Below are 11,479 nucleotides of genomic sequence, written 5' to 3'. Positions count from 1 at the left end.
TGACAAGGAATTGAAATGGCGGAATCTTAAATTGCAATGAATTAAAGAGCAGAAACTAAATTGCTGAAATTAAAAGGGAATGGGGGTGTTGCATGAATTGAGTTGCAGAATGTAAAGAGAAAGTGGAAATCAGAAATGGGGGATTCATTAGGTTTAGGAGATATTGAAATCTCTGAATCAAAACATGTATATCTCTTCCTCAACCAATGCATTCATTGAATTTTGCTTGGCAATCTTATATGATTGGATCCCAATCCCTTGGCTCACCAATTCTCTCTAAAAACAAACAAATTCCCAATCCCTTGGTTTAAATGTTCATAAGAAGAGATGATGCTTGATCACTGATTATACCACACAATTGCATGAACCACAATTTGGTAGGATTACATGTCACAATATCCATCCAAACCCCAATCCAATTCACTGTGAGAAAGCTTCTCTAGCATGAATCCTCCATTCCTTTCCCAAGGCTCCGAAGGATTCCAAGTATGGGTAGTTTCTTTCCCAAGACAACTACTCAATGGAATTAGATCGAGAAGCTTTCTAACAAAATTCAAGAGAAAAGATTGAAGAAGAAGATAAACTATTATTGATTCATTGAATTACAATAGAGCTCCCTAACCCAATGAAAGGGGGTTTAGTGAATCATAGCTCTGAATTCAATTACAAAGAAAAGGAAAACTAGCTAAAAGTGAAATTAAAAGTTTAAGGTCCCCATCAGGGGCTGGATTCCCCTTCAATCCCCCCTCTCTAAATGCAGAAACTAAGGCCTTTAAATAGGCTCCCTAAATTACAAAATGAAAATGAAATTCAAAGCAAATTACAATCAAATGAAAATAAACTATTCTAGATGATTCTTGTGGCCTTGATTTGGTGTTGTTGATGGGCCTTGCTTGCTTGAAGGGCTGAGTGACATAATTGATCCAAAAAGGATAATGATCCATTAAACTACACTCAAATGTTGCACCCCCTTTCTTGAGTCGTCACTTTGTTCTCTTGTCAACCTTGCCAATTTGATGCCAAATATAGACTATTATACCTCGTTGGAAAGCTATGGATGTCAGCTTTCTAACGCAACTGGAAGCACCTCAATTGGATCTCTACAACTCGAGTTATACTCCATGGAAGGTGAAGAGGTCAGCTGGCCTGATTGCATGTTGGTACTATGCTCTTCTATGCACATTACAGGGCTGTTTTCTCCCTCAATTTTTAGTATCCACCATGCATGCCATATATGCTTGGAAAGCTCTAGATGTCTTCTTTCCAATGCATTTTGAATCACCTCATTTGGAGTTTTGTAGCTCAAGTTATTTATGTTTGAAGAAGGCATGGTCAAGCTGTTCCATATAACACGTTTAAGCTTCAGTTTAAGGTTAAACTGAAGCTTAAACGTGGATAAAGGAAGGGCAGCCCTGGAGGTCGAACACGTTTAACCTCCAGTTTGAGGTCAAACTGGAGGTTAAACGTGGAAGCTTAGAATGGTAGCCCTGGAGGTGTCGAACACGTTTAACCTCCAGTTTGAGGTCAAACTGGAGGTTAAACGTGGAAATGGAGAGAGCAACCCTGGAGGAGAAAGGCTGTCGAACACGTTTAAGCTCCAGTTTGAGGTCAAACTGGAGCTTAAACGTGGAAATGGCTCCCTGGTGCTATTCCCACTTCTAGCGTTTAACCTCTAGTTTGAGGTCAAACTGGAGGTTAAACGTGGAACTCCTTCCTGAGTGGCATTATCATTCTGGCGTTTAACCTCCAGTTTGAGGTCAAACTGGTGGTTAAACTTCATTTCCAGCATTTCTTATCCTTCATGATTTTTGGCGTTTAAGCTCCAGTTTAGGCTTAAACTGGAACTTAAACTCCACATGTGATATTCAAGCTTCCTTTATTGATTTTGTTGCTTCCTTGCCTAGCCTCTTCTTCCTGAAATCATCCAAACAGTTGCATCAAAGTCTTGCTAAAATTCATGAGAATTCTTCCATTCATAGCATTCAAGGAATATAACTAAAAACTCATGGAATTTGCATAAAAATCTTCATGTTTGAATGATTTAAGACAAGCATGACTATTTGGCCCAAATGATTACTTAAGGCTCAAGAAAATGCATAAAACAACTAAAAATAAAAGAAAAAGGCTAGTGAAACTAGCCTAAGATGCCTTGGCATCATTGCCTCCCAGCAAGCGCTTCTTTATTGTCTTTAGCTGGACCTTGCTGAGCTTTTAATCTAGCTTCAGCCTTGAGCATTCTTGCTCAGTGTTGCCTTCAAGATAATGCTTGATTCTCTGTCCATTGACAATGAACTTCTTATCAGAATCAATATCTTGAAGCTCCACATAACCATATGGTGACACACTTGTAATCACGTATGGTCCCCTCCACCGGGATTTCAGTTTCCCGGGGAATAGCCTGAGTCTAGAGTTAAACAACAGGACTTTTTGTCCTGGTTCAAAGATTCTAGATGACAGCTTTCTGTCATGCCATTTTTTTATTTTTCTTTATAAAGCTTGGCATTTTCGAAAGCTGTGAATCTGAATTCCTCTAGCTCATTTAGCTGGAGCAATCGTTTTTCTCCAGCTAATTTGGCATCAAAGTTTAGGAATCTGGTTGCCCAGTAGGCCTTATGTTCCAGTTCCACGGGCAGGTGACATGCCTTACCATACACCAGTTGGTATGGAGAGGTCCCTATAGGGGTCTTGAATGCTGTTCTGTAAGCCCACAGTGCATCATCCAAGCTCCGTGCCCAATCCTTTCTACGGGTATTTACTGTCCGTTCCAGGATTCTCTTTAATTCTCGATTAGAGACTTCAGCTGCCCATTGGTTTGTGGATGATATGGAGTGGCCACCTTGTGGCGAATTCCATACCGAACCATGGCAGAGTAAAGCTGTTTATTGCAGAAGTGAGTGCCCCCATCACTGATTAGTACTCTAGGGACACCAACCTGCTGAAATATGTTTCTGGAGGAACTTCAGCACTTTTAGTATCATTGTGGTGTGGCAATAGCCTCAACCCATTTTGATACATAGTCACTGCCACCAGAATATAAGTGTTTGAGTATGATGGTGGGAAGGTCCCATGAAGTCAATTCCCCATACATCAAACAACTCTATTTCCAAGATCCCTTGTTGAGGCATGCGTAACCATGAGGCAGGTTACCAGCTCTTTGGCAACTGTCACAATTACGTACAAACTCTCGGGAATCTTTATAGAGTGTGGGCCAATAGAAGCCACATTGGAGGACCTTGGTGGCTGTTCGTTCACCTCCGAAATGGCCTCCATATTGAGATCCGTGGCAATGCCATAGGATTCTCTGTGCTTCCTCTTGGGGACACACCTACGGATAATTCCGTCTGCACATCTCTTAAAGAGATAGGGTTCATCCCACAAGTAGTACTTTGCATCAATAACTAATTTCTTCTTTTGTATTCTATTGTACTCCTTGGGTATGAACCTTGCAGCTTTATAGTTTGCAATATCGGCAAACCATGGTGCTTCCTGAATGGCAAATAGATGCTCATCAGGGAACGTCTCAGAGATCTCAAGAAAGGGGAGGGACGTCCCTTTCACTGGCATATCCGGGACAGATGATCAGCCACTTGGTTCTCTGTCCCTTTTCTGTCTCTTATTTCTATATCAAACTCTTGCAGAAGCAATACCCATCTGATGAGCCTGGGTTTTGAATCCTGCTTTGTGAGTAGATATTTAAGAGCAGCATGGTCAGTATACACAATCACTTTTGATCCTACTAAGTATGATCTGAACTTGTCAATGGCGTAAACCACTGCAAGTAGTTCTTTTTCCGTGGTTGTGTAATTTTTCTGGCATCATTTAGAACGCGACTGGCATAATAAATGACATGCAGAAGCTTGTCATGCCTCTGTCCCAATACTGCACCAATGGCATGATCACTGGCATCACACATTAACTCAAATGGCAATGTCCAGTCTGGTGCAGAAATGACTAGTGCTGTGACCAGCTTAGCTTTCAGCGTTTCAAACGCCTGCAGGCATGCTGTGTCAAACACAAATGGCGTGTTAGCAGCTAGCAGATTGCTTAGAGGTTTTGCGATTTTTGAAAAATCCTTTATAAACCTCCTATAGAATCCTGCATGCCCAGAAAGCTTCTGATTGCCTTAACATTGGCAGGTGGTGGTAATTTTTCAATTACCTCTATTTTTGCTTATCCACCTCTATTCCCTTGTTTGAGATTTTATGCCCAAGAACAATTCCTTCAGTCACCATGAAGTGACACTTTTCCCAGTTTAAAACTAGGTTGGTTTCTTAGCATCTTTTCAGAACAAGTTTCAGGTGATCAAGACAGGAGCTGAATGAGTCTCCATATACTGAGAAGTCATCCATGAAGACTTCCAGAAATTTTTCCACCATATCAGAGAAAATAGAGAGCATGCATCTCTGGAAGGTTGCAGGTGCATTGCATAGCCCAAAGGGCATCCTTCTATAAGCAAACACTCCAGATGGACATGTGAATGCTGTTTTCTCTTGATCCTGGGATCTACTGCAATCTGGTTATAGCCTGAGTAGCCATCCAAAAAGCAGTAATAATCATGACCTGCTAGTCTCTCTAGCATCTGGTCTATGAATGGTAAAGGAAAATGATCCTTTCTGGTGGCTGTATTGAGCCTTCTGTAGTCAATACACATGCGCCACCCTGTAACTGTTCTTGTAGGAACCAGTTCATTTTTTTCATTATGAATCACTGTCATGCCTCCCTTTTTTGGGACGACTTGAACAGGGCTCACCCAGGGGCTATCAGAAATGGGATAAATAATCCCAGCCTCTAGTAATTTGGTGACCTCTTTCTGCACCACTTCCTTCATGGCTGGATTTAGCCGCCTCTGTGGTTGAACCACTGGTTTGGCATTATCCTCCAGTAGGATTTTGTGCATGCATCTAGCTGGGCTTATGCCCTTAAGGTCACCTATGGACCACCCAAGAGCTGTCTTGTGTGTCCTTAGCACTTGAATAAGTGCTTCCTCTTCCTGTGAATTTAAAGCAGAGTTTATGATCACTGGAAAGGTGTCACCTTCTCCTAGAAATGCATATTTCAAGGATGGTGGCAGTGGCTTGAGCTCTGGTTTAGGAGGTTTTTCCTCTTTCAGAAGAAAGTTCAGAGGCTCTTTCATGTCCCCTGAATCCTCCAAATCAGGCTGAACATCTTTAAAGATGTCTTCCAACTCTGATTCGAGACTCTCAGCCATGTTGATCTCTTCTACCAAAGAGTCAATAAGGTCAACTTTCATGCAGTCTGTTGATGTGTCTGGATGCTGCATGGCTTTGACAGCGTTCAACTTGAACTCGTCATCGTTGACTCTCAGGGTTATTTCCCCCAGTTGGACGTCAATGAGGGATCGTCCAGTTGCTAGGAAGGGTCTTCCTAGAATGAGAGTGGCACTCTTGTGCTCCTCCATTTCCAGCACAACAAAGTCAGTGGGAAAGGCGAATGGCCCAACTCTGACAATCATGTCCTCAATCACGCCTGATGGGTATTTAGTGGAACCATCAGCAAGTTGGAGACATATCCGGGTTGGTTTAACTTCTTCAGTTAAGCCAAGCTTCCTGATAGTGGATGCAGGTATTAGGTTGATGCTTGCCCCAAGATCGCATAAGGCTGTCTTGGTGCAATCACCTTCCAATGTGCATGGTATCAGAAAACTCCCAGGGTCTTTAAGCTTTTCAGGAAAGCTTTTCAGAATGACTGCACTGCATTCTTCAGTGAGGAGAACTCTTTCTGTTTCTCTCCACTCCTTTTTATGACTCAAGATCTCTTTCATGAACTTGGCATAAGAAGGTATTTGCTCAAGTGCCTCTGCAAAAGGAATCTTTATTTCAAGAGTCCTTAGATAATCTGCAAAGCGAGCAAATTGCTTATCCTGCTCCTCTTTCCGGAGTTTTTGAGGATAAGGTATCTTGGCTTTATATTCCTCAACCTTAGTGGTTAAAGAAGCCTTTTTAGAGGGGTTGTTATCAGCACTTGTGTGTGTCTGATCCCTCACTGGCAATTGAGTACCAGAGTCAGAAGCTGGAGTGACGTTAGACGCCAACTCACTGTCTGTTCCTGGCGCCTGAACGCCAGAAATGTGCCCATTTTGGGCGTTCAACGCTGGATTATGCCACCTTTGGGCGTTCAACGCCAGATTCTTGCCCATTTCTGGCGTTGAACGCCAATCCTGCCTTGTTTCTGGCGCTGAACGCCAGTTTTGGGCATGGTCTGGGCGTTCAGCGCCAGCCTTCCACCCATTTTCTGGCGTTTTAGTGCCAGAATTATTTTTCCCTGGGCTCTTACTGTCCTCAGGGGAATCTTTGGTGGGTTGCTCATTTCTTGAATTTTTGATGCCTTGAGGTGGGATATTTAATGTTTTCCCACTTCTTAATTGAACTGCTTGGCATTCTTCTGCTATTTGCTTTGATAGCTGCTGCTTTGTTTGCTTAAACTGTTCGTCCATATGTATATTAGCTATCCTTGTCTCCTGTAACCTGTCTTTGAATTCAGCTAGCTGTTTTGTTAGAAAATCTAATTGCTGATTGAATTCAGCAGCTTGTTTTACAGTACTGAATTCAGCAGTTACTGTTTCAACCTCTTCATTCATGGAAGGGTTGCTGCTTAGATACAGATGCTGATTCCTGGCAACTGTATCAATGAGCTCTTGAGCTTCTTCAATTGTCTTTCTCATATGGATAGATCCACCAGCTGAGTAATCTAAAGACATCTGAGCTCCTTCTGCAAGCCCATAGTAGAAGATGTCTAACTGAACCCACTCTGAAAACATTTCAGAGGGGCATTTTCGTAGCATCTCTCTGTATCTCTCCCAGGCATCATAAAGAGATTCATTATCTCCTTGTTTAAAGCCTTGGATGTCCAGCCTTAGCTGTGTCATCCTTTTTGGAGGGAAATATTGATTCAGGAATTTTTCTGTCAGTTGTTTCCATGTTCTTATGCTGGCCTTAGGTTGGTTATTTAACCACCTCTTGGCTTGATCTTTTACAGCAAATGGAAACAGTAATAGTCTGTAGACATCCTGATCTATTTCCTTATCATGTACTGTGTCAGCAATTTGTAAAAATTGTGCCAGAAACTCTGTAGGTTCTTCCTGTGGAAGACCGGAATACTGGCAACTTTGCTGCACCATGATAATGAGCTGAGGATTCAACTCAAAGCTACTGACTCCAATGGAGGGTATGCAGATGCTACTTCCATATGAAGCAGTAGAGGGGTTAGAATATGACCCCAGAGTCCTCCTGGACTGTTCATTTCTACTTATGTCCATGATGGATCTATGGATATAACTTGGACTGATTTACCTTTTTATTTATTTTATTTTATAAGAAGTAAATACTTAAATAAAATAAAATAACTAAAAAGAATTTGAATTTTGAAGTAAAAAAATTTTTTTTTTCGTAAAAAAATGAAAAATAATTAGTTAAAAAAAAAGGAAATTTTTGAAAAAGATGGAAGATATTTTCGAAAATTAGAGAGAGAGAGTTAGTTAGGTAGTTTTGAAAAAGTTAAGAAACAAACAAAAAGTTAGTTAGTTAGTTGAAACAAATTTTGAAAAGATAAGAAGTTAGGAAGTTAGAAGAGATATTTTGAAAAGATATTTTTGAATTTAGTGAGGAGAGACAAAGACAATAAGATAGTACAAGATTTAAAATTTTTAGATCTAATGCTCCTTGTTTTTGAAAATTTTGGAGGGAAAACACCAAGGAACACCAAACTTAAAAATTTTAAGATCAAGACACAAGGAAACTCAAGAACACTTTGAAGACTCACAAGAACACAAGAACATGAAGGAAGAACACCAAACTTAAAATTTTTAGAAAACCAAACCAAAATTTTCGAAAATCAAAGGGAAATCAACAAGAAAACACCAAACTTAAAGTTTGGCACAAGATTTAATAGAAAAAATATTTTTGAAAAAGAAGGTTTTGAAAAGAGTATAAAAGATTCTAACCCAATTACCAAGAACACAGATTAACGCTCTAGCCAAATGAGTTATGGGACCTTCAAAAATTTTAAGAAAGATTATTTTTGAAAACACCAAACTTAAAGTTTGGCACAGGATTTAATAGAAAATTTATTTTGAAAAAGGTTTTAAAAAAAATATGATAGCCAATTATCATGAACATAAACACCACGTTCTAAATAACTGAGCTATAAGTTTAAAGTATTTTAACAAGGGATAAATAATAAAAGACTCTAAACCAAAAAAGAAAATTTTTCCTAATCTAAGCAACAAAATAATCCGTCAGTTGTTCAAACACGAACAATCCCCGGCAACGGCGCCAAAAACATGGTGCACAAAATTGTTACTCTCTTACAATTTCGCACACATGACCAGCAAGTGCACTGGGTCGTCCAAGTAATACCTCACGTGAGTAAGGGTCGAATCCCACGGAGATTGTTGGTTTGAAGCAATCTATGGTTATCTTGTAAATCTTAGTCAGGAAGTCAATTATGTTTATCAGTTGAATTGTGAATAACCAAGAGAGCATAAATTAAAGATTACTTGTTGTGCAGTAATGGAGAATATGTTGGGGTTTTGGAGATGCTTTGTCTTCTGAATCTCTGCTTTCCTCTGTCTTCTGATTCACGCACGCACGCCCTCCTATGGCAAGCAGTGTGTTGGTGGATCACCGTTGTCAATGGCTACCTTCCGTCCTTCCAGTGAAAACTACGCTCACGCGCTCTGTCACAGCACGGCTAATCACCGGTTGGTTCTCGATCCGGTTGGAATAGGATTTACTATCCTTTTGCGTCTGTCACTAACGCCCAGCCTTCAGGGGTTTGAAGCTCGTCACAGTCATTCAATCCTTGAATCCTACTCGGAATACCACAGACAAGGTTTAGACTTTCCGGATTCTCATGAATGCCGCCATCAGTTCTAGCTTATACCACGGAGATTCTGATTAAAGAATCTAAGAGATGCTCATTCAATCAGATATAGAATGGAGGTGGTTGTCAATCACACGTTCGTGGTTTGAGGAAGGTGATGAATGTCACAGATCATCACCTTCATCACAGTTAAGCGCGAATAAACATCTTAGATAGGAACAAGCGTGTTTGAATGGAAAACAGAAATACTTGCATTAATTCATCGAGACACAGCAGAGCTCCTCACCCCCAACAATGGGGTTTAGAGACTCATGCCATCAGAGAATACAAAGTTTAGATCTGAAATGTCATGAGATACAAAATAAGTCTCTAAAAGTTGTTTAAATACTAAACTAGTAGCCTAGGGTTACAAAATATGAGTGGACTATGATGGATGATGCAGAGGTCCACTTCTGGGGCCCACTTGGTGTGTGCTGGGGCTGAGATTTAAGTGAGTCACGTGCAGAGGCCATTTGTGGAGTTGAACGCCAGTTTTTATGCCAGTTTGGGCGTTCAACTCCAGTTTTTGATCCTTTTCTGGCGCTGGACGCCAGAATTGGGCAGAGAACTGGCGTTGAACGCCAGTTTACGTCGTCTATCCTTGTGCAAAGTATGGACTATTATATATTACTGGAAAGCCCTGGATGTCTACTTTCCAATTCAATTGGAAGCATGCCATTTCGAGTTCTGTAGCTCCAGAAAATCCAATTTGAGTGCAGGGAGGTCAGAATCCAACAGCATTAGCAGTCCTTTTTCAGCCTGAATCAGATTTTTGCTCAGCTCCTTCAATTTCAGCCAGAAAAATACCTGAAATTATAGAAAAACACACAACTCATAGTAAAGTCCAGAAATATGAATTTTTCCTAAAAACTACTAGAAATAGACTAAAAACTAACTAAAACATACTCTAAACTATATGAAATTATCCCCAAAAAGCGTATAAAATATCCGCTCATCAACAAGGTATGAAGAATTTTCCGGAATCCGGTTTCTTCTGAGGTAATGTCTTCCTCATTAATGCATTCAGTTCATTGGTTAACAAGGGGGGTTCATCCTCCCAAGTCTCAGTACCAAATAAACTGGCATTCAACTTCACGATTGCTCCTAGATACTTAGCAACTTGCTCTTCAGTGACATCTTCATCCTCTTCAGAGGAAGAATATTCATCAGAGCTCATGAATGACAGAAGGAAGTTCAACGGAATCTCTATGGTCTTTGTATGAGCCTCAGATTCCTTTGGTTCCTCAAATGGGAACTCCTTTCTGTTCAGAGGACATCCTAAGAGGTCTTCCTTACTGGGATTCATGTCCTCCTCCTCCTCTGGGCATTCGGCCACACCAAGTAAGGTTAAGGCCTTGCACTCTCTCTTGGGATTTTCTTCTGTATTGCTTGGGAGAGTACTGGGAGGAGTTTCAGTAATCTTCTTACTCAGCTAACCCACCTGTACCTCCAAATTTCTAATAGAGGACCTTGTTTCATTCATAAAACTTAGTGTGGTCTTAGATAGATCAGAGACTATGGTTGCCATGCCAGAATGGCTCTGTTCAAAATTCTCTCTCTGTTGCTGAAAAGATGATGGAAAAGGCTTGCTATTGCTAAACCTATTTCTTCCACCATTATTATTGAAGCCTTGTTGAGGCTTCTGTTGGTCCTTCCATGAGAAATTTGGATGATTTATCCATGAAGGATTATAGGTGTTTCCATAAGGTTCTCCCATGTAATTCACCTCTGCTATTGCAGGGTTCTCAGGATCATAAGCTTCTTCTTCAGAAGATGCTTCTTTAGTACTGTTGGATGCAGCTTGCAATCTATTTAGACTCTGAGAAATCATATTGACTTACTGAGTCAATATTTTGTTCTGAGCCAATATGACATTCAGAGTATCAATTTCAAGAACTCCCTTCTTCTGAGGCGTCCCATTGTTCACAGGATTCCTCTCAGAGGTGTACATGAACTGGTTATTTGCAACCATTTCAATGAGTTCCTGAGCTTCTGCAAGGGTTTTCACGTGAAGAGATCCTCCTGCAGAATGGTCCAATGACATTTTTGACAACTCAGACAGACCATCATAGAATATGCTTATGATGCTCCATTCTGGAAGCATGTCAGTAGGACACCTTTTGATCAGTTACTTATATCTTTCCCAAGCTTCATAGAGGGATTCTCCTTCCTTCTGTTTGAAGGTTTGGATTTCCACTCTAAGCTTGCTCATCTTTTGAGGTGGAAAGAATTTGGCCAGGAAAGCACTGACCATCTTATCCCAGGAGTTCAGGATATCCTTAGGTTATGAATCTAACCATGTTCTAGCTCTGTCTCTTACAGCAAAAGGGAAAAGCATAAGCCTGTAGACCTCGGGATCAACTCCATTGGTCTTGACAGTGTCATAGATTTGCAAGAATTCAGCTAAAAATTGATGAGGATCTTCCATTGAAAGTCCATGAAACTTGCAGTTCTGTTGCATTAGAGAAACTAATTGAGGCTTAAGCTCAACGTTGTTTCCTCCAATTGCAGGAAGTGAGATGCTTCTTCCATAGAAGTTAGAAGAGGGTGCAATCAAGTCACCAAGCATCTTCCTTGCATCTCCACCATTGCTATTAGG

General features: G+C 40.7%; 1 non-coding gene across 1 annotated transcript; it reads left to right on the top strand.

Annotated features, from left to right (window-relative positions):
* Positions 1-10,978: 10,978 nt before the first annotated feature.
* On the top strand, positions 10,979-11,086 carry LOC112761309 (small nucleolar RNA R71). The gene has a single exon (XR_003181709.1). It is a non-coding gene; the product is annotated as a small nucleolar RNA R71 (small nucleolar RNA).
* The last annotated feature ends 393 nt before the right edge of the window (positions 11,087-11,479 follow it).

Source organism: Arachis hypogaea, chromosome 16 (assembly GCF_003086295.3).
Source record: "Arachis hypogaea cultivar Tifrunner chromosome 16, arahy.Tifrunner.gnm2.J5K5, whole genome shotgun sequence".
NCBI classification, from domain to species: domain Eukaryota; kingdom Viridiplantae; phylum Streptophyta; class Magnoliopsida; order Fabales; family Fabaceae; genus Arachis; species Arachis hypogaea.
Note: the sequence above shows the minus strand (reverse complement) of the source record. Positions and strands in the feature narration are given on the sequence as shown.